This window comes from Schistocerca serialis, chromosome 8 (assembly GCF_023864345.2).
Source record: "Schistocerca serialis cubense isolate TAMUIC-IGC-003099 chromosome 8, iqSchSeri2.2, whole genome shotgun sequence".
NCBI classification, from domain to species: Eukaryota; Metazoa; Arthropoda; class Insecta; order Orthoptera; family Acrididae; genus Schistocerca; species Schistocerca serialis.
This window is the reverse complement of record NC_064645.1, coordinates 449,953,042-449,980,165: the sequence shown is the minus strand read 5'-3', so window position 1 is coordinate 449,980,165 and position 27,124 is coordinate 449,953,042. Positions and strand designations below refer to the sequence as shown.

At 40.6% G+C, this 27,124-nt stretch overlaps 1 protein-coding gene across 1 annotated transcript in view; it reads right to left on the bottom strand.

Annotated features, from left to right (window-relative positions):
* LOC126416609 (ornithine decarboxylase-like) overlaps window positions 1-27,124 on the bottom strand; it is a 108,541-nt gene that overhangs the window by 6,593 nt on the left and 74,824 nt on the right. The window lies entirely within an intron of this gene.

Sequence of the window (27,124 nt, the reverse complement as noted above, 5' to 3'; positions counted from 1 at the left end):
TTCTGTACTTAGAACTGGGTTTCCATCTGAGCTCTTGACATTAATGGAAGTGGTTCTCTTTTCTCCAAAGCTCTCTTTAATTTTTCTGTAGGCAGTATCTATCTTAACCCTAGTGATGTACACCTCTACATCCTTACATTTGTGCTTTAGCCATCCCTGCTTACCCATTTTGCACTTCCTGTCGATCTCATTTTTGAGACATTTGTATTCCTTTTTGCCTGCTTCATTTACTGCATTTTTATATTTTCTCCTTTCATCAATTAAATTCAGTATTTCTTCTGTTACCCAAGGACTTCTACTAGCCCTCGTCTTTTTACCTACTTGATCCTCTGCTGCCTTCGCTACTTCATCCCTCAAAGCTACCCATTCTTCTTCTACTGTATTTATTTCCCCCCTTCCTGTCAATTGTTCCCTTATGCTCTCCCTCAAACTCTGTACAACCTCTGGTTCTTTCAGTTTATCCAGGTCCCATCTCCTTAAATTACCACCTTTTAGCAGTTTCTTCAGTTTTAATCTACAGTTCATAACCAATAGATTGTGGTCAGAGTCCACATCTGCCCCTGGAAATGTCTTACAATTTAAAACCTGGTTCATAAATCTCTGTCTTATATAATCTATCTGAAACCTTCGAGTATCTCCAGGCCTCTTCCATGTATACAACCTTCTTTTATGATTCTTGAACCAAGTGTTAGCTATCATTAAGTTATGCTCTGTGCAAAATTCTGCCAGGCGGCTTTCTCTTTCATTTCTTACCCTCATTCCATATTCACCTACTACGTTTCCTTCTCTTCCTTTTCCTACTACCGAATTCCAGTCACCCATGTCAATTAAATTTTCATGTCCCTTCACTATCTGGATAATTTCTTTTAACTCATCATACATTTCATCAATCTCTTCGTCATCTGTGGAGCTAGTTGGAATATAAACTTGTACTACTGTGGTAGGCATGGGCTTAATGTCTATCTTGGCCACAATAATGGGTTCACAATGCTGTTTGTAGTAGCTTACCCACACTCCTATTTTTTTATTCATTATTATACCTACTCCTGCATTACCCCTATTTGATTTTGTATTTATAGCCCTGTATTCACCTGACCAGAAGTTTTGTTCCTCCTGCCACCAAACTTCACTAATTCCCACTATATGTAACTTTAGTCTATCCATATCCCTTTTTAAATTTTGTAACCTTCCTGCTTGATTAAGGGATCTGACATTCCACACTCCGATCCGTAGAACGACAGTTTTCTTTCTGCTGATAACAACATCCTCCTGAATAGTCCCCACCTGGAGATCCAAATGAGGGACTATTTTACCTCCGGAATATTTTACCCAAGAGGATGCCATCATCATTTAACCATACAGTAGAGCTGCATGCCCTGAGGAAAAATTACAGCTGTAGTTTCCCCTTGCTTTCAGCCGTTTGCAGTACCAGCACTGAGAGGCCGTTTTGGTTAGTGTCACAAGGCCAGATCAGTCAATCATCCAGACTGTTGCCCCTGCAACTACTGAAAAGGCTGCTGCCCTCTTCAGGAACCACACGTTTGTCTGGCCTCTCAACAGATACCCCTCCATTGTGGTTGTACCTACGGTACGGCTATCTGTATCACTGAGGCACGCAAGCCTCTCCACCAACAGCAAGGTCCATGGTTCATGAGGGGGGAGCAGATGGTTAGCAGATGGTTAAAACCATGGATTTGGGGTTGTAGTCACTCCACAACAAGTGACTCCAGTACATGCTACATGAGAATCCCAAACAGCATTGTCACTCATGGACAGCTGGAGAAAAGTTATTTCAGAGGTAGACGAGCTACAGTATGGTATGAAATTGAATTCAGCACTGCAAGGAGATTACGTGCTTGACACATAATGAGCAGCTGCTGCTGGATGGTGAGTGGAAGTTCCCCAGCCTCAGCACAGAGACTGGGTATGGGACTGGTCCTGTACGCACCTGTGGCCAGCCAAATCGCCTCAGGGTGAAAGTGTTAATGATCTTCAAATAAGAAGCGCTCATCAATCCACATACTGTGCACCCACAGTCCAGCTGAGAACACATGAAACGCCTATAAAACTGGAGCAGACATGCCCTGTCCCCTCTCCAAGACCTTTGAATAAGACACTTTAAGATATTTAGTGCCTTCAGGGTTCTGGCTATCAGATCTCTCAGGTGTGGCAACAACGACAATTGTTGATGTTGTTGTTGTTGTGGCCTTCAGTCCTGAGACTGGTTTGATGCAGCTCTCCGTGCTACTCTATCCTATGCAAGCTTCTTCATCTCCCAGTACCTACTGCAACCTACATCCTTCTGAATCTGCTTAGTGTAGTCATCTCTTGGTCTCCCTCTATGATTTTTACCCTCCACGCTGCCCTCCAATGCTAAATTTGTGACCCCTTGATGCCTCAACAATTATGAAACAAAAATGAGGCTCAGAAATCTCATTGAGTCTCTAAAATGTAGAATGGTGTCACTCACAGTAAATACTGGTAAATTAAAAACACACTGAGAACAATTAAAATGAATACACACATACTTATCTGCAGGAAACTGAAAACCTGTCTTTACAGCACACTCTAACCTCTGCACTGTAAGTTGCAACTGACAGCTTGCTGTTACAACACTAGAGGAGGAACACAAAACAGCGAAATCGTCACAAAGAAGGAGCACTGTACAGGACTCCATACTGTAGATGTGATACTGTTTATGGCTATGGCAAAGAGGGTAACACTTAAAACCCTGCCCTGACTGGCATGGTACTCCTGCTCAAATCGATTGTGAGTCACGTCCTAAAAAGCTGCTGTGACAGGAAAGACTGTATGAAGTTGGGGAGATGGTCATGAAAGCCCCTTTGATGCATAATACATAGTCTCCAAATGGTATCATATGCATTACTGACATTGAAGAATATCCCAACACACTGATTTTTCAATAGGAAAGCCTACTGAATCACTGTCTCTAGTAAAGTCAAATTGTTGACAGTGGACCAAAATCTTTGGAATCCATACCAAGAGTGGCTAAAGACTTGCCTGGCCTCTAACAACCTGACCAGATGATGGTTAACCATTTGCTCCAGGGTCTTTCCTACACAACTCGAAGACGGTACTCTGATAAGTACTGGGACATGTGTTGCCTTTTACAGTTTTGAGAGGATGTACCAAAGTTGCCTCTCTTCATGAGATTGGGATGTTACTTGTATGCCGCATGAGATTAAAGCATTCAAGGAGGATTTCTTTTGATGCTGCAGAAAAATGTCTAAGGATGGTGTACTAGATCTGGTAGTGACTGGGTGCAACATCACAAGTCTGAGACAGGGGCCAGGGCTCATTTCCACTCCCACATGGAGAAATGGTAGCTGTACCTGTAAGTCTTGGAATTGTTGGATCTAAATTCCAATTCTCCCCTCTATACAGTCGCACGGTAGTGACAAAATGCTGGATTCTGGCTTGCACAATTCTCTGCCAGCACCTGAGCGATGTCTCCGGAAGTTGTTTGGTGACACCCCTGTGCCAGCACTGTTGCTGTTGGTTAATGATTGCGTTTACCAGGTTACTGATTGCGTTTTCGTGATGGCTTCCCGTACTTTCATAGAACAGGTGGAATGGCTAATGGAGACTAGAGACCTGTTCTTGCTCTCCTTAATCATGCATTGGGCTTTGGCTTTAGCAACTCAGAAGGTTAGGGGACTGTATTAGATTAAATTAGATAAGATTAGTTTTTTGTTCCATAGACCAGTGCTGAGGAGATCCTCGTGGATGTGGAACACGTCAATATTTTTTTTAAAGCTCAAATAACAATACTAATAGTACGAATATATACAATACATCATTTGTTTCTATTAAAAATTCGTCAATGGAGTAGAAGGAGTTGGCCACTAGTAAGTCTTTCAGGCTCCTTTTAAATTGATCTTTATTTGTAACTAAATTTTTTATGTTTGCTAGCAAATTATTGAAGATGAGTATTCCTGAGTAGTGGATCCCTTTTTGAACTAAAGTAAGTGCTTTTAAGTCCTTGTGCAGATCATTTTTGTTCTTGGTATTGTATGTATGAACTGAGCTGTTTGTTGGAAAAAGAGATATATTATTTAACACAAATAAGAGAGTGGAGGAAGAAAACGACTGAAGAAGGAATACAAAAAATCAGATTAGGAAGAATAAAGGATGGATTAGAAGTAGATTTCCTCGCTTTTGCTGATTACTTAGCGATTCTGGCAGGAAGTTTGGAAGAAGCAGTCAAACAGATCAATATTCTGAATGAAACAGCAGAAAAAGAAGGACTGAAAATCTCCTTTGAAAAGACAGAGTACCTAACCAATGTAAAAGAGGCACCGAACAATATGATTACAAAGTATGGCCAGATAAAGAAGGTTTCTAATTTCAAATATTTAGGGGAAATCATCCAGCCCAATGCTTCAGATAAAGAAAGAAATAAAACAAGAACAAGAAAAATGGAAATGGCATTCCAGCTAACAAAGAATGTGTACAACAAGAAGTCAGTATCAATTAACGCAAAAATAAGGCACTACAACACTGTGATTAAGCCAGAGTGTCTGTATGCATCTGAATGTTTAGCAATGAACACTAACAAGGAAATGGAAGCTATAGCAAAAAAGGAGCGAAAAATCATTAGAAGAGTACTTGGGCCGAGGTTTGAGAATGGGACTTGGAAGCTTAGAAGTAATAGAGAAGTGTATGACAAAATTGAGAAAGTGGGAGATACTATGAGGAAGAGAAGAGTAAGCTTTTACGCCCATTTGAAAAGAATGAATGATGAAAGGCTGACAAAGAAAATATTCATGTTTTTTGACAAAAACCCCAGAACCCAAATTACCTGGTTCAAAGAAGTCAAAGCAGACTTAGAGGAGATGGGTACAGGAGAAGATGATATAACCAACAGAGACTTAATGAGAGACAAAATTCAACATTTTGAAGGATTTGAAGTGAAGAAGAGAAGAACTGGAGGAACAGTGTGGACAGAAGACCGAAGGGAGCAGCACAGAGAAAGGATGAAGACATATTGGCAGAAGAGAAAAGAGGAGGAGCGCAATAGGAGAAATGTACATTGAAAAATAGTTGTTTAACGTGGTCCCTAGACAGCCAAAATCGGAAGAAAAAAAAAAAAATTTAACACAAATTTCATTAAGGAGTAAATATACAGAGAGGCAGTAATTAGTATACCTAGTTCTTTGAAAAGGTTTCTACAGGACATCCGTGAATTTACTCCACAAATAATACGTATTACATGCTTTTGGACTCTGAAAACTTTTGTTTGACTTGAAGAGTTACCCCAAAATAGTATACCGTATGACATTATGGAATGAAAGTAGGCAAAGTATGCAAGCTTTTTCATTTTTATGTCGCCTATGTCAGCTAACACTCAAATTGCAAATACAGATTTGTTAAGGCGTTTCTGCAGTTCTGTGGTGTGCTCCTCCCAACTGAATTTATTATCAAGTTGTAATCCCAGGAATTTAAGACTGTTAACCTCTTCTATCTGCTCTTCTTCATACTTTATGCATACGCTGGGTGGAAACCTCTTACAGGTTCTGAATTGCATATAGTGAGTCTTTTCAAAGTTCTATGTCATTGAGTTAGCTGTAAACCATTTATTAATATCCATGAAAATATCATTAGCTGATCTTTCTAGAACTACCCTTGACATACTATTTATTGCAATACTTGTGTCATCTGCAAACAAAATGAATTCTGCTTCTGGCAGTGTAACTGATGAGAGATCATTAATGCACACAAGAAAAAGCAGTGGCCCTAAGATGGATCCTGGCGGGACACCACATGTAATTTCTTCCCATTCTGATGATGACTGATTACTTAATTCACTAGTCCCTTGCACTGACACCCTTTGTTTCCTGTTAGCAAGGTATGACTTGAACCGTTTTGCAGCACTGCCCGTGATACCATAGAATTCTAATTTATTTAAAAGGATATTGTGGTTCACACAATCAAATGCCTTTGACAAATCACAGAAAATACAAGCTGCTTGTAATTTGTTATTTAATGAATTAAGTACATTTTCACTGTAGGTGTAAATAGCCTTTTCGATATCAGAACCCTTCAGAAATCCAAACTGTGTTCTTGATAATATATTATTTGTGGTCAGATGGTTGAGAAGCTACCTGTACATTACTTTTTCTAAAATTTTTGAGAATGCTGGCAAAAGTGAAATCGGTCTGTAGTTTGATGGTATCCCTTTATCCCCTTTCTTGAATAGAGGCTTAACGTCTGCATATTTTAGCCAGTCAGGAAATGTCCCAGTTATAATTGACTGGCTACACAAGTAACTTAGAATTGTACTAAACTCACAAGAACATGCCTCAATTAACTTTGTTGATATTTCATCATAACCACTAAAATGTTTTGTTTTTAAAGATTTTATTATGAAAGTTATTTCTTTTGGTGAAGTGAGTGACATATTCATGTACCTGAAGCTATTTGTAACAGCTAGTTTCAGAAATTCAAGGGCATTATTTACTGATCCTCACAATCCCATTCTATCAGTAACGGATATAAAGTACTTGTTAAATAGATTTGCCACACTATGCCCATCGGTTACTAATGTGTCTTCTACGCTTAATGCTATTTGCTCCTGTTCCTTTCTGGTTCTACCAGTCTCCTCTTTCACTATATACCATATTGTTTTTATTTTGTTCCCTGACATTGCTATCTTCTTCTCATAGTGCATTTGTTTAGATGTCTGAATTACTGTTTTTAATATTTTACAGTGTTCCTTGTATTTAGCTAAATCATCAGCATTGGAGCTGTTCTTGGTCGACAGATACATTTTCCTTTTTGTCTTACAGGAAATCTTTATTCCTTGTGTAATCCATGGTTTTATTATAGACTTCTGTATAATTTGTGTAAATTTTAGAGGAAAACAGTTTTCAAACATGGTACTAACATTGTTCATGAATGTGTTATATTTTTCATTCATGTCATGAGCACTATAAACATCTTTCCAGTTCATATCTTTCAGCAGTTTTCTAAAACACTCAATTTTTGGTTGATTGACTACTCTCCTGTACTCAGGTTTAGCAGTCTTGATAATCTGCTTAGAATTTACATCTAAAACAAGGAGCTGCATGTCATGATCTGATAGTCCATTTATTACAGGTTTTATGATATGATTTTGTTCCTTTGATTTGTCTATAAAAATGTTATCAATGGCTGTCTTTGAGAATTTAGTCAATCTAGTTGGAAAGTTTACAGTGTGAGTTAGATTGAAAGACAACATTACTAACTGCAGTAAATGTTTACTGGAAGATTGCATTAGAAAATCTGTATTAAAGTCACCAGTAATCAAAATTTCTTTGTTTCTTCCTGTTAAATAACCCAAAAGAGCTTCCAAATGATTTATGAATAGATTATAATTTCCTGCAGGTGCTCAGTAAATAGTTACTATTATATAGGATCTGTTATGGAACTCTACTTCTGTTGCACATGCTTCTAGATTCTGCTCTAAACAGAATTTATTAATGTCAATGTTCTTGAATTTATGGCAGTTTTTAATAAATGTGGCAACTCCTCCTCTGTCCATATCTACTCTGCAGAAGTAGGAAGCTAGCTTAAATCCTGAAATGTCTAACATATCTATACCAGTGGTCACTTGATGTTCAGAGAGGCAGATTATGTCAATTTGGTTAGATGAATTCATTTAATCCATACAAATGAGTAGTTCATCAACTTTATTTCTGAGTCCTGGAATGTTCTGGTGTATCAAAGATAACTGATACTGCATACTAATGGCATTATTACTGCTTTGGTGAATGTGAACTGGCAGTTTCTGATTCCTTTCTGTTAAATATTGTTGAAATGGAGGCTGTATGCTAAAATCTGACTCCTGTTCATCTGTTTTCTCAAACTGAGTGTGTCTGCCAATCTCTCTTAAAACTCGTTTTCTTTCCCCCTTCCCTATCCTAAAAAAGGCATCCCTCTGACACCTGTGACCACTGGTATTTTACCACTTGTGACAATGTCCTCCCTTACGTTTTCTACAATCAACCCAGACAGTTTTCCCTTCCCTTTCCTATTGAGGTGAAGGCCATGCCTAGTGTAGTCCCACCTATCGATAGCATCCACAGGAATCAAACCGATATGGGACCCTATATCTGTCCTAAGCAGTCACTCCAACTCCAAGTTCACCCTCCTGATGGAAGAGTTCAATTCGGGCTGATCATGGCATCTCAATACAAACACAAATCCCACACTCATATGCTTCGTTGCTGATGCTATCTTCACCAGGTCACTCTCTATGGAATATTCAGAGTCTCTGTCAATGCTATGCTGTAGGGCAGCTTTTAAATCACCATCCACCCATTCCTGGATGCAGCTGCAATGCTCAAACACAACTAGCTGGCTGAACAGCATCTAGTTAGCCTTGATGACTTTCGATATTGGTGGCTTCCCTTCAGGTAGTGCTCCATCTGGTATGTGAAATTGAAGTGGGAAATGGTTAATGGAATGGAGGTCATCTATGACCTCCCACTGAAAAGAGTCTGCAAAGTCTGGAAAACAGAAAGAGAGGTTGGTGGCTCAGAATGAATCAGTTACAGTACAGAAATGTGTGTGAGTACCTGTGTTGAGGATGCACAGCTCATGGGAGGTCATGAGGATCTCCAAAACCTGACTGTGAGGAATAGTAGAGGCCGAACCCCACAAAACATGATGGGGATTGAAGCCTCCAGTAGGAGAAATGGTCACGGGAGTTGTTCCAAAAGATCTATGAGCGCCTCAGAGTCGATCACATCTTGTGGAGGGAGGTACAGTGAGCAAACATTGATCCTCTGACACCCATGAATTTCAACAACAACTGCTTGCTGGTCAGCAGCCAGGGGGAGAGCAGAGGAGTGATGCATGTTATTGACAAACACAGCAACATCTCCCTTAAATCTGTTCCCAGTCAGGTGATCCTTGCAGTGAAGGCTACAGTCACAAAGCACAGGGGTGTCAGTGGCTTTGAAACGTGTTTCTTGTAAACACAGACACAGAGAGCGTTCCTGCCCTAGTGGTTTCACTTCCTCCACATGTGTCCTGAACCCATTAATTTTGCATTGTAATATGGATGCCACCTATTAACGGGGTTGCACTTTCACCCTACCTTTACGCCAGGGAGGGAATCCAGTAACAGGTGGGGGCTCAGTCTTGGGGCGAGATGATTGGCTCACTCAGACATCAAGCTCCATTGGTTCTACCAGAGGGTCAAGAGAGATGTCAGATGATAAGATGTAGACTCATCGGATCATTTACTTCCCAACTCCATCAGTGGTTGTTTTTTGGCCTTTGATTTTTTGCCCTGGCTAGCCTTCAGAGCCAAAACCACAGCAGTGGTAGTGGCACTGCTGGACAGTGGACTGGACTGAAACTATGAAGAAGCAGGGAGCGCCATAATGTGAGAGATAACAGACTTATCTTATGTTTTGGGAGAAAAAGTAGGCTTTGAAAGAACTGCGTGGCACAAGTGCACTGGCAAACGCAGGTGCTAGTGCTGACACTAGCAACCACCATATGGGTAGCAGCTTCGATTTCCTGAACTGATTGAGAACAAACATAATGGAGGTAGCAAACTTTAGGGGCTGCATGGCCTTATAGATCTTTCTGATATCTCCATGTGAGATACATTTAGTTCTTTTGGTTTCTGGTACCTTCCTATCTTCAAGAAAGAAACTGCAGTCCCTACTTCGGACAGAGTGATGGCCAACACCTTCAAGACTAACCTTACCACATCTGCCACATGTGGCTGTTCCCTTACAACCTGAGGTGGTGTGCCTAAAGTGCTGGCATGTAAAACAGCCATCGGGTTAGGAAAATAAGGCCGCACACCAAGGCAGAGGAAACCAGCCTTAATGTGCTCTGAAGTTTTGTACTGCCAAAAGTCAGTATAGAAATGTCTGATTTCAAGAGATCACCATCCATGCATTACATTATGTTCTGTAAATCAGTGATGCTTCCTGGGACCACTTGGGACCTCTCAGCTTTCAGTCAACCAGATCCCTGCAAGTCACAACACCTTTGCTGTAGTTTAAGATGTTGTGAAGTTCATTTTCTATTGCGTACTCCAGGAGTCACTGACCTTTCTGGGTATTATTCACTTGTTGGGAATTGGATGTTTCTACCGACAGTGTCCCATTTCAAAAGCACTTGACAGATTTTAAGCTTCTAGCAATTCTCTCTAACCCTTTTTGTAAGTAAAAAGGTGAAACTTTCTCAAAGCTCTCTTCTTTCCGTTTAATTACAAGAAACACATTCTGGCCACCAGCAAACATTCTGTTACTCAATACTTATAGAGTCTGTGTAAAGCCTAAGTCTGGAGGGTGGCTACATGAGAACCCTTGCTTGATTGGGTGTTGATACCTTCTAGAGGCCCACCATTTCTGCTGGGAGGAGGAAGAAAATATTTTGAAGGATCTATGCTGGCCCTGCAAGTAGCTAGGGAAATAAAGGTCAATCTAGACAGACGCCCACATGCCTAGCTAAGCCTTATACAACTGAAGTGCAGCAAGTTTCCCAGAGGTTGTCCGCTAACAACTATTCTACCTCAACAGCCATGCAGCTCATCAGCACACAGCACCCTTAAGATTGGGAACTTTTTACAGAGGTTTTAGCATCCTCATGATCTGGGAGGTCAAGCCAATATCCCCATTCCGTGTGACACACAACATTCCACAACCACACTGAATGATGGTCACTGAAGCAGGCCCAGAGTTTATGGCGACAAAGCACTGGCAGTGCTTACCAGTCCCCAGCTCAGGAACCCTGGGATCGCCAAGTCCATTCTCAGCAGATGAATGCTGAACCCCCTATTGAGGGAATGGTAGATGAAGTGACATCTGTCATTATGATTTCATACGTAGAAAACTATCCTGCCACCAAGAAGTACACAAACTGGAATGTACCTTGGTGGGATGAGAACCTGGAACTGCAAAGGAGGCAGGCAAGAAGACTGTTTAATGCTACAAGAAGGAAAAGACAATGGGCAAAACATCAGGAGGCCCTTGGAAAGTACAACCTTATGACTCAACAAGCAAAACTATCATCCTGGAAGGTATTCTGTGAGAACATGGAAGGTACAGTAACATGCACCAAACTTCACAAAGTTCTCACATGAATACCAAATAATTCAAGAGGCACTCTAAGAGAAGAGGGTGATTCAATCCTTGGGAGGTACTGATTTGCAGGAAACCAACAGGAGAACTTCCAATCTGCCAGAGAACGTGTTGATTACAAAAAAATCTAGTAGACAATGGGAATATTTTAACCATTAAAGTCACTAGGGCCACAGGGAATCTTTCTGGCTGGACTGCAACAAGCAGGAGAGAGATTAATTAGATTCCTACGCAGACTATTTAGAGTCAGCATAGCAGTGGGAGTCTTTCCTATTGTTTGGAAGCATTGAGGGTTACTTTCATTCTGGATACAGTTAGAAGTAATCATACCAGAGTGAAGAATATGAGATTGATGAGCCTGGCTTCCTTCCTCCCAAGGACTATAGAAAGACTGGTTAACATGCAAGTTAGTGAAGGTAGGTTCCTCACCATATAAACAACATGCATATCAACTAGGTAAATCATGCAAAACACCACTCCACTAACAGATGGGATGGTGAAAAAACACTCCACTATCAGAAAATTGCTTTGTGTTCATAGACATCATACGGGCTTTTGGCACTATGACCTCCAAATCCATGGTTAGATGTTCAGATGTGTGTGGAATCTTATGGGACTTAACTGCTAAGGTCATCAGTCCCTAAGCTTACACACTACTTAACCTAAATTATCCTAAGGACAAACACACACACCCATGCCCGAGGGAGGACTCAAACCTCCGCCGGGACCAGCCGCACAATCCATGACTGCAGCGCCTTAGACCGCTCGGCTAATTACGCGCGGCCCATGGTTAGAGGTGTAGAAGAACATATCATTAAGACCACCATATGTAGATGGATTAAGACCCTGCTGAGTAAACAGAAGGTAGAAGCCATCATATTGAATGATAAAATGGTGGTCAGTACCACCAGAGGGTGTCTACAAGGAGGGTTCTGTCCTCACTACTTTGGAACATAGCGATGAACAAACTCATTAAAGACTTAAATACTAGAAGTTACTTTTGCCAAGGATACATGGCTGACATAGTCATAGTAATACTTGGCAAACTAGAGACTAAACCAACAAAGTTTTCCACTGGAAGGGAGGAGTGGGTACTCAGTGGCAGCTAGCTGAAAATACTACTCATAGGGTATGTTGGAGAGGTCTGAAGTCCCACAACAAGGGCTCCATCCAGGATCTGATTGAAGGGCTAAGATTAGCCAGCACATGGGTAGGCACAGAGAATCAGCAGAGTACTGTGGAGAAGTGGATGTGCACCTCCAGCGCAAGGAGGTGTACTTTTAGATCTATTTCTGCACATGTGACTCTACGGAGAGAAGTTGATCCTTTTTGAGGAGGACCCCTCATGGAGCTTGACCCACTGTCTATCAGTTGCAATGTGATTCTCACCAGCGGCCACAGTAATGGGAGACCAAGCCAAGGAGGTATGCTTGTATGCATTGCCTTACCATCCACCTGGTTGCCTGCCCATCAGGCATACTGCTAATATATGACATACCTCCTCTGCAAGATGAGGAGAGAGATGGTAGCCAGTCTCAAAGTCAGGGTCAACCTCCATGGTGTCAGCAGGTACTCTTGGCATGTGTTGGTCCAGGGCACACTGGCCTGTTGCCATTGGGGTTGACCAGGGAGTAGGCACTGTACAGTTGCCATATGCTTTTCAGTATGTAGGTAGTGATTGGGTGACACCTTCTGGCTTTGCAGTTGACGACACTGGAATAAATAAAATGGCTGAGCTCACATCGGAATCCAACAACACATGCCTGTGGCAGACTTTGTGCAGATGTTTGAGGCAGTACAAACCATCTGAAAGTTGTACTTCCACCACTGCTCAGCTCAATAGTCGTGTAACTACCTGCAGAGTCCAACAGCGATCATGTTGGGGAAATCTCAGGACCCAGATATCACCATGAAGGGAAAAATGGTGCCAGTGACCCCACGAAGGAGGCTTTGTCAGCTGTCAGCCGTGCAGAAGAGGGAGGTGTGACTGCTGTGGATTCATTCAGCTCAAATGGCGCCCTCCTGCAGGAATGCTTGATAATAGGCCAGGAAGTTGGAGAGTGTGCCATCCAGTGAGTGTTGATGGTAGATCTTCAACAGTTGATACTTAAATATTTGGATGAACCATTCTTCCAGATCATTGGACACAGAGTAAAACAGCACCATGTGGATGAGAGTGATTCCATTGGAAACACAGAAGGATATAAGCTCTGTGGACATAAACTAAGGCCTGTTGTCCATGACAAATGTTTTGGTAAGACCTTCAGTCATGAAGATCGATGTCAAGGCTTGGATCACATGCATGGAGGACACACAAGACATCTGACAGATGTAGGGAAAGCCAGATTCAACATCATGAATCATGAATGACGCAGGAAAGAGTCTGCAAAATCCAGATGGAGTTGTGATGGTGTCAGTGCCTTTGGTGATGGGAAATAGTGACACATAGGCAACTTGCTTTCTTTGGCAAGATGTAAAGGTTGCCACCATCGTGGCAATGTTGCCATCAGTCCCTTTCCAACACACACGTTGAGGCACCAGGCGTTTAGTTAGCACGAAGATCCAATGACCATGGTGAAGCATGTGTATGATCTGGCATTGGAATGAGAGCATGGGAATGAGCCTAGCCCAGCCATTTTCACCCTGGAGCAGCAGGAAACCACTGAGGGCAAAGATTTGACTTGTGATTCCAATAACTTTGAAAGTCTTGGTTGACCAAGTTCCAGCAATCTGATGGCCATCACCACTGGACCAGAATGAGGAAGCTTGCAAACAATCTGGTCTTCTGCTGAATGCCAGGCCACCTGTTTGCATCAATAGAGTGTGAGGCAATGGCTTCTTCATCATTGGCATCCAAGTGGCAGCAAACTTCCAGATTGAGTCAAAAGAAGAAGTCCTGACCCACTGACCATATTGAAAGTAAGTCAGCATTGTCATAGTGGGACACAGAGTGGCACTGGATATGGCAGGTCTAACTGGTGAGAAACAAAGCCCACTGTTGAAGACAGTGAGCAAATTTTGTGGGAATATTTGCATCAGATCAAGATAAGGGCAGCAGTGGTTTGTGTTCTGCCAGTAGAGTAAAATGATGCCCATACATATAATTGTCAAATTTTTTCAAAGCAGAAATAATGGCCAGAGCCTATTTTTCAATCTGTCCATAACTGCATTGACTTGATTGTCAATACTTTTGAGTGACTGGCCATTCCACACCAACGACAATGTGCTAGAGGACAGTTTCTAATCCATTATCAGATGTGTCTGCTGTAACAACCCAGGGACTGTGGGACCATAAGCCATCAGAAGGTTCAGCAGTTTTGTGATTGTGGCAACATGGGGGATGAACTTATGATACTAATTCAATTGGTCCAATACAGACTGAAGTTGCTTCACATTCTTCAGAGGTGTAAAATTCTGCATATCTTTGACATATTTTGGGCAGACTGCCAAACAACAATGATGTCATCCAGGTAATTGGTCACACCCAGCAGTTCCAATATATGATGTTCTCTATACCTCTGAAATATCACTGGGGCGCTCATAGTACCAAAGGGCAGTTGATTCTAGTGGAAGATACTGAAGGCAATGTTGATCATAAGCAAGTCCCATGATGCCGCATCCAATGGAAGCTCTAAATATGTGTCCTTAAGATGAATTTTCATGAAGCTTTTGCCATCAGCTAGCTGAGCAAGAACCTTGTTCACCTTCAATATAGGGTAAGAATTAACTGTGCATTAATGGTGTTCTTGAAGTCACCACATATGTAGAGGGAGTCGTCCAGTTAGTTGACCAGCACAGTGGATGGTGTCCACTGACTGCTGGAAACAGCCATCGAATGCCAGCATCTTGCAAATGTTGCACCTCTGCCAGTAACTTATCCCAAAGGGCAAGTAGGACAGTAAGTGCTTTTAAAAAACAGAGCATGACCTTCAGTAGGAGGGTGATGTGGGCTTAAAATCCCTTGATACCAGTAGTAAAATGAACAGTACTTTGAGTAAAGAATTTTCTGTGGTGGGCTGGATGCTATTGGTTGTATCATGCACTTCAAGCACCAAAAGATCAAACAGATAAAGTCCCAATAAGTCCGTTGCCCCTGGTGTATCAATTACAAGGAGGTGCATCATGCATTTTGTAACACCATGCTGAAGAAGAGCTATTAACTGTCTTTTGACCACCACTATGTCATTGCTTTAACTGCCAAGGCACTGGTTGAATGTTTGAAGTGGAGGGAAGCCCAACTGCCAATAGGTGGTCCATGGAAAGATCAGAGGGGTAGAACTGGTGTACCTCTGAAAATTGCCTAGGTGGCCATCGACAAACACCTGCAAAGTCATTTATCAATCCCACATGGGGAATACTGTGTGGATGTGGAGGACCTCTGAGTCTACCATGTCAAGTTCCTCTGCTGGGAAGAGATGTGTAAGCAGACTTCTACTTTGTGACCTGTTTCATCACACAAGGCACATTTGGCATGGAAAATCTGGCACTGGCACACAGGATAGACACTTCTTGGAAGTGATGTTGGTGAGGTCTGAAGTCCCACAGCAGTGACTCCATCCATGCTCTGATGGAAGGGCTAGGATTAGCAGGCACATGATTTGGCCCATAGCATCAGCAGAGAACTGCGAATGAGTGGAGCTGTGCCATTATAAATAGCAGGTATGTGGAGGTATACTTGTAGATCTATTTCCATGCATGTGACTCAGCAGAGGGAAGTACATCCCCAGTGAGAAGGATCTCTGGTGGTACTTGCACCCTATCTATTGGTTGTGATATGACGCTCACCAGTGGCCAAAGTCCTGGGAGGTGACACCTTGGAGGTATGCACTTACATGATGCCTCTCTGCTTGCCTTATTACTGGTCCATCAGGCTTGCTTCTGATATATGATATATGATAGAGGGGACAGTGAAGTATTTGAGGGTAATACTGGATGCAAAACTACCTTGGACCTCACACATAAAGAATATATGTTCCAAGATGAAAGATACTCTTATGTGTGCTTGAAGAGCCTGTGGTAGAAACTGTGTTCTTTGCCCCAGGAGTGTGTACTGGATATACACCACTGTAATAAGATTTGTGATAAGTTATGGGGTTACAGTATGGTGAAATAAAGTGCAAGAAAAGGTGACTGCTAAGGAGCTTAGCAAGGTGCAGAGAGTGGCCTGCTTAGCCATAGCAGGTGGAATTAGCAGCACGCTCACTATATAGGGGAGGGGCCCAAACTGGCTATGCCTCCATTACACTTTTGGGTTATAATGGAGGCAGCAGCAGAACCATAAGTTTAAAAACTGGAAACAGCTGGAAGCTTTTAGGAAATCCAGAATCCCACACCAGTGTAGTGAATTTGGTAAATATACGAATGCTCAGGGAAATGCTTGCTGTCTATACAATAAGTTCCAGCTGCTTCAATACAACTTTCACGGTAATAATTAGAAGCAAGGCACTATGGAATAATGAACTGCAATACTGCTCAGAAGACAGTCTGGTCTGCTGACAGGCTGAAAACAGATGAAGATGCTGGGGTGAACTATATGTGGTCTATCCTAGATTAGAGAGAGCAGCCTTCTGGGGAAGCCAGCCACAGTATTCCAGGCAAAAATATCTGCTGTTAGAGTGTATATGAAAGAAAATCTGCAAAATTGCTACAAAAATTGTGGCACCAACATTCATTGAGACAGCCCACCAGCTCTCAAATCTCTATCAGCTCCTGCAACAAGATCAAAGATCATTTCAGAATGCCATGAGGGCCTTGTGAGACTAGGGGAAAGCAACAGGGGGGTTCCTGGTCACTCAGGAAGCAGTGGAAATGAACAATCTGATAAGTTGGCAAAGCTGTCACTAAGGTGTTGGTACGAACAAAACTGTATTGCCAGAGTTGGAGGCAAAACAGACTATTGGACTAAGATCCAGAAACAGAAACTTGTCAAGCTAATGATTCTAGAACCACATTTTCAGAGAAGTTGTATAATTCTGTGCTCATAGTAGGACTTTATGAATCACCTACATGTGATGGATATTGAGAAAGAAGTCCCTAAATGCAGACCATGTGGTAAGGGGAATGAAACAACGCCACATATAATCTTCTAATGCAAAGTGTTCAAAGCCAAGAGACACAGAATATTCAGGTTATTATTTCCAGAAGAAATTGTGCCTGATGAAAAAGTTATAATGAAAAAGTAGTAATAGCAAACAATGGAAAATCCAGGATGGAATGTAACAATATAATGAAAAGGATAGTTGCTACTCACCATATAGCAGAGACACTGAGTTGCAGGAAGACAGAACAGAAAGAATGTCAGATAATACGATTTTGGACAACACGGCCTTTGACAAAGGTCTTGGTTGCTGAAAGCTAACTTTCTGACAGCCTTTTTGTTGTTCCTTTCTGCAACTCAGCATCTCTGCCATATGGTGAGCCGCAACTATCCTATTCATTATATAGAAGTAGTAATAAGCCTCTTGTAACTCTTTCATGGTATCAGCTGTTTACTAGATTAACAGAGAGAGAAACCACACATAAAACTCAGTTTTGATATGGGAAATAGTGAGCTAAGAACACTGTTGTTTTGTCTTCCCGCATAAATTAATCAATCAAGTAATAGCTATGAATGTTCAACAGCTTAAAACTATTTTGTATCACTTCCTAAATAATCTGTGTTGCCTAAGTCATCTCATTCATAAAAACTGTCACCTTTTTCTGCAGGATGTTCTAAAATAATCTTCACAAACACAATAATGTATGTTTCACAAATGGGGAGCGGTAGAAAGGTGTGACTTGTGGCACAATGCTCAGACACACTTAGAGTCTTAGTGGGCATTTAACAGACTTCAATGTGTGCACCATATGCAGCACACAGGATACCTGAACAATATTTCAGTTCCTCCTATCTCTGGTCTGGCATGTGCTCATTAATGTATGCAATTGCTGTTCTGATGTGAGCTCACAGTTTCTGCAGGTCCTGCAGTGGCATCTGGCAACAGTATCCTTCACAAAGCCCCAAAAAATCTAATAGGGTTGTATCTGGATACCTTGGGGACCATGATATGGGTCCTCCTTTGCCAATCTAGTACATTGGAAATGCGTTGTCCAAAGCCTTTCTAATAAACAAGACCCACTCAGTAGGGGTGCCACCCTGCTGTAGCATGATGTCTAGTTGCAGTTCTTTGACTTGTGGAGATGCAAACTGTTCCAGCATGTTCAGATAAAATCTCTATTGACACCTCGGCAAATAAAAACAGTCCCACCACACAGTCATGAAGCAGACCACAACACATGTCTACTTTTGGAATGTCACACACAATTTCCACAATAAAATGGAAGTTTTCACAGCTCCAAATCCTCACATTGTTTTGGTTTACCTTCCAGGACACACAAAAGCATCACTTTTCCAGATAGTCTGTGTCATAGTTGATGCAACTTGGACTCTCAATTGCAAATCTTTTTCACTTTGGTGTGCCATAGATTGAAGTGCATGCAGCAGCTGTAGTTTGGGCTCAAGGTAATTCTCTGTTGGACACATTCCACATCTACATTACTCATGCTCAGATGCCCAGAACTTTTCCTCTCCATGACACTTCTGGATTCCTTTAACTCAGAGTACCACTGTCTTATGGCCAGATGTGATGGTGGTATACTTTGTGAAGTGTATGGAAATTCTACTGGACCTGGGTGTCAGACAAGATCGCTATCTGCCATTCTACACATTGTGCCATTTTTGGCAACAACTAACCTGGGAAGAAGAGCACAACTAGAAATAGAGACTGTTGGCCCTTTTCTACATAAATTACAAATTTATTTTGGCATAGAGATTCTTCAGATGCCTTAGGAAGTCATCGGACTGTTCATCACCATGGCTTGATATGACTAAGGTACCATCGACATACCTGCACCACACCTCAGGTTTACCAGGTGCCAAGTCCAGTACCAACTCAACGAAGATATTGGCAAACACTGAACCCATGGAAATATATTCTAGAAGTGTCTCAAAACATAACATTTGGCAAAGCAACACATGGGTAGAAGAAATATCAGATATGGCCATTCTGCCATACATTCACATGGTGATGGACAGAACTGGCCACATATTGTGCAAAAATGACATGAGTATGATTTACAAACCATCCAAGAAGATCAAAGTGTGTCTTTTGGAGAGAAAATCTGCTTTTCATCTTAATTTCCACAAATGTTAAGGAAAATGAACAATCAACTTACAAATTCCATTCTCGTAAAAATATGCTACCTGATTTCCCAACCTATAATGAACAATACCACTGAGTGAGGTGACACAATCGTTAGTACACTGGACTCGAATTTGGGAGAATGAAGATTCATGTCTAGATATGGCCATTCAGATTTAGGTTTCCTGTGATGTCTCAAAAACGCTTATGGCAAATGACAGGCTGGTTCCTTTCAAAGGGCATAGGCAATTTTCTTCTACTTCATTCCCTCTGTCTCTAATAAGCTTATTGTATCTGAGAAATTAAACTCTATAAACTTCTTTCCTTCCCAAACAGTACTTACCTAACCCTTTGTAACTGAATAATTTAAATTTAGGTAAAGTAGCTAAAATTGTGTACTTTAGTAAACATAGTATGAGAGAAAAATTATTTTAAAAAATAATTTCTCCACAATTTACACTGTGTAATTCAGTTTCTTATTATAGTACTAATGCTGAGGATCCCTTCTTGGTGGATCTTGCAATGGTTCCTTGCTAGGTGTACAACTACATCTGAGGAAACTTCTGTATTTTCTTCTCCATCTCTTGCAAAATTTTCCTTGTCTGTTTCAACCTAAAACTTGTAAGCAAAGTCAGTTACACAACTGAACACAAAATTCTTTTTCTAACCACACTTTTGCAGTTTGACATGTACCATTTTATACTGTTATGAGATTTTGCTCAGCACATTTGTTCACCAACAGCCAGATATTGCTCAAGTGGCATTTTACAACACATTTCACTGAGTTTATTTGCTAGAGGTCTTATTTTGAACAACCTGTTACAGACAGAGTCTTTAGTAGAAAGCAAATAGCTGTCATCACTGAAGTGAATCAGCTCTCTCATCTTGAGCATCATGCATGAAATAGTTGATTTTTGAGGATCATATTTAAACAATGTTGCATTTCTGGATCAGATAAATGTCTTCACTTATATGTATAAAGCCGAATAGTTTCCAAAATCTGTCTATCAGAGTGTATGACATGAAAGCATACCTGTTAAATACAGTGTCAGTTAATTCTTACATAATACCTGTTTCTGACTTTTGTTCTGCAAAAACAGCGGACTTCAGATAAATATATTCTTGGAAAACAACTGACGAATACTTGCAGCAGAGATATTTGGTGGAATCCCTGGGAACTTATAAGGAAAATGGAATGCTGAAGCACTGTTACATCGTGAATCTTCTGTATGGGATATTTACTGCAAATTCAGGTACATCAGGCCCATCTATATCCCACTGGTCTTTGAAATGGAGATAGGAAGCTTAGTAAGTTCCCTTGTACATCAGGAGATACAAAAAGGCACTCATCTACAAACAGGTTGTGTCTTGTACATCAGAGGAGATCCCAAACAATCCATGATGATCATCATGTGCATGTTAGTGTACTTAGCAATGTCAGCTATCAATTTATCATCAAAATAAAGACAGAAAACTTCCATTGCAGACTTTGGTGGCTTATACAAAATTGTGTTGTGTAATTTGGGTCTTCTCCTATGACTAACTGGTTTTACCTGCCATTCAGTCTGCCCATCTTTACTGACGTAGCAATTTTTAACAACAAATGACATTGAAATTTATCACTTGAAGGGTAAACCACACCTGAATCCATACCATGCTCACTTATTTCAAAGTTGTCACTTCTGAACTTTCCTCAGATAGAGACTGTCATCAGTTCATTGCAGGTTTGATGTAATTCCCTCATCTGTGAGAAATGTTGAGAAATGTTTCTGAAAGGACCTGAGAATCAATGTTGGAACATATTGTGTAAAAAAGGACACTCCCTGAAACATGAAACTAGTTATAAAAGTGATAACAACAAATTAACTTAGGAAATGATGCACATAAAATACTGAGATAGTGATTGCCTGTAAATGCTCACATTGTATCACTTCACTGAAATACTGAGTAACACAGATTGTCATGTTGGATCAAAACACACAGTATAAGTAGATCTGAGGAGACAGCCATACAATAGAGGTATTAACATGGGGCAGGCTACCTTTATATAAAAAATCAGCAACAAAATATAAAACTCTTGGATCACACTGACTTGGTGTGAGAAGTTTAGGGGCAAAAATAAATGTTGAAGTTGTTATGATAAAATCAATAGTAAAAATAATCATATGTTGTTCACATGAATTTTGTAATATAATAAACTGAATATCTAATGAATATTTTAACAGCTGGATTTCCACTGACGGACTTAAACATGGTGCTTTTGGCCACATCATACGAAAGGAGACAAGATATTAGGAAAGGGTTACATACCCAGCTCATTATTGTCAGTAAGATTTGGAGCTCATGCATAATATATTATACAAACATTTAATACAGAAAAACATTATCAGTGGCAAACAGTTTTAATTTTAAAAATATTGTCAACTCAGCAGGCTATGATGACTTTGACACGTCATATACTAGAATCAGGAAATACAGATTACTTCCATCTGGAATATTTTGCAACTTGCCTAACATTTTTGACTGTGTGAACCATACAAAAGTTAGATCTTATAGAATTGTAGACAAAGCAGGTTCATAGTTTTCATCTTATTGGCATGAAAGAAAGCAGTATGTATTAGTTACACTCAGTCACATACAATAGGCACCAAAATTTGAAATATTCAGACCTGGTGCACAACATGATTCTTTTGGTATCATCTGTTATTTCCCATATAAGCAAATGATCTTCTATATCCACTGTCATTTGTCAAAAATTATGTACTTTTTGGAGATGATAAAAGTACAGAAAAGATAGCTAGTGAAATATTTGAAAATGTCAATTGAACATTCAAGAAAAATTGATTATCTTTAACTTTTGACAAGACTCAGTTCAGCAACTCTCATAGTGTGCCACGAGCTACAGAAATACTCTGAAACATATAAAAAAAGCAGAATTTGTTAAGTTTTAGGACTATAGATATGTTACAGCATTAACTGGAAAATCAACTGCCTAGAATTAATGAAATATGTTAGTTCAGCTATGGCTATGACAGAACCCTTGCAGTTCATGGTGTACCTGCCACATCAAATTTTGATAAAATTTCAAACTTTTGGTGATTGCCTTCATCATCACCATCATCATCATCATGGACTAAGGCTGACTGTTGTGAACTGCTGAGTATCCCATTTTTATACTGCATTGCCACCCTCTACACCCTTAGATTTTGTTTGCACTCTCTATTTCGGATTGGTTTCCAGTGCCAACCCCCACATCAGCCACAGAAGTCTTCCTCTGCACTCTTTCCTTATCAATTTCAAGCTTCCATGCATTTCACAGTGCATAGCCTGCATCTCTATTGAAGCTGTTTTCACTATGTCTAATTTCAACTGCTTCCCTGATCACCGAGTCCCGACAGCTTGATGTTTCAGCAAGTATTCTTGTTTGTTCAAATAAAATCTTGCATGTATATAACAGGCTGTGCTCTACCACTGATTTATCCAAATACCTGCATTTAAAGTTATGGTGATACTCAACACAGCAATCAGCAACAATCTCTACAGACCGGCCGACATAACTTTTGCCACATTTGCAAGGAATGTTATAAATTCCTGACACTCTCAGGCACTGCTGTACCCCTTCGATAGTCAGTTCAGCTTACTGCACAGAAATTTGACGAGAAGACGACTGACCTTTTCAAGCATGTTCTGACCTCCATGTATTTCAATTTTAATGGAGATTACTATGAAGAAACAGAAGGAGTCGCAATGAGGAGCCGACTCTCGCCTGTGGTCGCAAATTTCTATATGGGAGTACTTCGAAGAGGAAGCTTTGGCATCATCCAAATGGAAACTTACTTGTTTTCTATGTTATGTGGATGACACATTTGTGCCCGCATCTCGTGGTCGTGCGGTAGCGTTCTCGCTTCCCACGCCCGGGTTCCCGGGTTCGATTCCCGGCGGGGTCAGGGATTTTCTCTGCCTCGTGATGGCTGGGTGTTGTGTGCTGTCCTTAGGTTAGTTAGGTTTAAGTAGTTCTAAGTTCTAGGGGACTTATGACCACAACAGTTGAGTCCCATAGTGCTCAGAGCCATTTTTTTGACACATTTGTGATCTGGCCCCATGGAAGAGACAAGCTCTTAGACTTCCTTACACACCCGAACTCCATACATCCAAACATCAAATTCACTATGGAGACTGAAGCAGAAGGAAGATTACCATTCCTGGATGTCATGGTCAAAAGAAGAGCAGATGGCACACTGGGCCATCGGACATACAGGAAGAAAACGACACCAACCTGTATTTGCAAGTGGATAGCTGCCACAGAGGAATGGGGTGTTAAAAACACTGGTGCACAGGGTGTGCATCATCTCTGATGCAGAGAGTCTGCCTCAAGAGCTGGAACACCTCAAAACTGTATTCCTGAAAAACAGGTACTCAGTATGGTAAAGCAGACACGCTCTCCACCCCACCTCTACAGTACAGCGTGTGGAGATGGAAGAAGTCACAGAGAAAGAGATAGCCACTGCCTATATACCATATAGTGGTGCACTATCAGGGAAAACAGGATGAATATTGAGGAAACACCGAGTAGAAACTGTCTGTTGACCACCAAATAAAACGCGAGCAGTATTGGGAAGTGTCAAAGATGATATTGGTTTGCAGAAGGCCAGCATATACCAGATTCCATATCAATGTGGGAAAACTTATATTGGACAGACAGTGCGCACCATTGAAGATCGTTGCCGAGAACATCACAGGCACACTCGACTTGGGTACCCCAATGAGTCAGCGGTTACAGAGCACTGTTTGTCTGAAAATCATGAAATGGACTACCAACATACCAGCGTCTAGGCACAGACACATTGGGACAGTGTCATTAGAGAGGCTATTGAAATTTGTACCAGGGACGGACTCATCAACCTAGATTGTGGCTACAACCTCAGCAGGGCATGGGAACCAGCATTGAGTCTAATTAAAAAGATGCTCATCAAATGAAATGAATGGGTGACTAGGGCGGATGAGGCAATTACACTGATGCCACCACAGGTACAATCACCGGTGTCTAACCAACCATTGACGCGCGGGTGCGGACCACCAAGAGAATGCCTCGTGAGATCAGTTTGTCAGCGCACCTGACGATGGCGACATGTCTGATCACCGAAATATTGTGCTTATTGGACTCTACGGACCGGCAGTACACCCGTGGACTGTTCATGCATATAATTTGTTTAGGTGGCAGAGCAGAACTTTACTGAAAACATTTTGGAAGTCAACCAACACTGCATTAATCTGGGTTCCACTAATTGCAGCCTTCTGGGTCTTCTGAATGGACAAAAGAAGCTTTGTTTCAAATCATCAGTAAATTCAGAACCCATAAGAAGTGTTTGGTCTCAAGAAAAGTAATCATACATGAGCACCGAGAGTTTATCATAATATTACCAGATATTGACATCAAAGAGACAGGGTGTAATTTCACACAACTCTTCTGTGACTCCTCTTAAAGGTTGAAATGATGTGCACCTTTTCCCAATTGCAAGTGCTGTTCTATTGTTTTAGCAACCTGTGACAGACTGTTGAGGAAATGAGTATTCCCACGCATTGAATATTAAATCTGATTGATCCACCATCTAGTTGACCTTCCTCAAACAGGAATTGTCAGTTGTTTCCTCAGTTCAGTGTTCATTTATTTATATATCTGTGATTCTTGTATCCACATAATGGTTGAACATGGGAACTGTGTAGTGATAATCTTCAGTGAAGCAATATCAGATCAGAGAATTTAGTACTTCAACCTAATTTTATGGCATTCCATTTCAGTGCCCTCATAATCAGTGCACATCTGCACATATGACTGATTTTATGTAGTATTAAAGTTTCACAATATACTGATAACTTGGCATCAGTGTTGAAAAAAACTGAGAGAATTAACATTTGGATGGATTGATCACATTGTTCTATTGTAGGTGAAGGTAGGTCATTTTGATTCATTGATAGTATTGGCAAAATAATAGTAAACTGCAGCTGTATAATGAAATAAGTTTCTTATTAACCACTTGTGTGACATGCACCAAAACAGTCTTTAATCATATATAAGTATGTTGGTATCCATTGCACATTATGATAACAGGATATGTAAACTATCAGATAGTCAGAGAAAAATGCTTATTACCTGTTGAAAATACACTCAAAAAATTTTCAGAAGTCATTCTCTGCAAAGAACTTAGGAATGTCTTGAGACTCACTACATATTACACCCTTGTAAGGATCTTTAATATAAGATGAGGCTAATTACAGTCCTATATAATCTATTATTCTTTTTACACTTTCTCTATGATTGGAACAGCATGAAAATATAATATACAGGGTGAGTTACTAACTATTGCCATCAAGAATAACTCCAAAAATATGGCAGGAGCTCAAAAGTTTGTGGGACAAAAGTTCCTTGGACAATGGGGGCCTTAATATGATGTTGGTTTTTCGTTGCTAGGTTGGGTCATTTAAGAGATATCAAGATCAGCTTGGTTTTTTTTAAATGGGATGCTATAGTCTGGTACTGATTTTCTGGTAACAGCTATCAGATGAATCCAATGATGTGTAACAGTAAGGTCTTTGTAGGTCAATGAAGGTCACAAAGGTGGCATGAACGGCAATTTACAGAAGATGTTCAAAGTGATGACCATTGGTATCAATGCAGAGCTGCAATCCTCTTATCGTGAATTGATTGGTATTTCTTATCACATCGGCACTTATTGAAGCAGATGCTCTGATAATTCTTTCTTGCATATCTTCCGATGTACTTGGGAATTCTTTATAAACAATGTCTTTTATGAATCCCCACGAGAAAAAATCCAGAGACATCAAGTCTGAACAAGATGGATATGTCGTATTCGGCGAATATTTACTATTAGCACGATATATGAGAGAGAACTGTCAGAGCATGTGCTTTGATAAGTGCCAGAATGACAAGGAATACCCACTCAATCCATGATAAGAAGATTGAAGCAGTGCAATGATACCAATGGTCATCACTTCGAACACCTTCTGTAAATTGACGCTCATGCCACCTTTGTGACCGCTGGCCTTCTAAGACCTTACCGTTACACATCATTGGATTCCTTTCAATAGCCTTATCAGAAAATAAGTACCAAACTATACCATCCTATTTAAAAAAAGAGAAACAAAGTTGATCTTCATATCTCTGATGCCACCCCACCTGGCAACAAAAAACCAAAGTCATATTATGGCCCCCATTGTCCTATGTAACATTTGTTCCACAAACTTTTCAGCTACTATCATACTTCCGGAGTTATTCTGAGTGGCAATAGTTAGTGACTCACTCTGTATAGTAGAGAAGTAAAAGTAACCTTTGCTACACATTTTGCAGTGACTTACAGAGCACAAGGTTCCTGGTGAGCTAGAATTAGATTCAGCTGAAGAAAGAGAATCATATGCACTGTCAATAAAAAATTGCACTGCATTATAAAGTGAAAGCTTCTGATAATGTTGACCATAATAAATCTGTTGGGCAAGAACATTAAGATGTGTGCTATTTAAGAGTAGTGGACTATGTTACATGTTTTCTCTTCATCACCATCATCATCAACAACAACACAACAATAATGATGGCAGCAGCAACAACATAAGAAACACAACATTATATTCCATGTGCACTCATTACAGTACACTGAGCAGTTAGACTTAAGAAACACAGCATGCAAGCTGCTGAAATAGTTTTAATTAGAAATGACTGTTCCAGTTACAAGCCATTTCGTACACCAAACCATTAATTACACAAACAAATGTATTTTATAAAGAAGAACACAATGCATATATATGTGTATAACAGATCTTGAA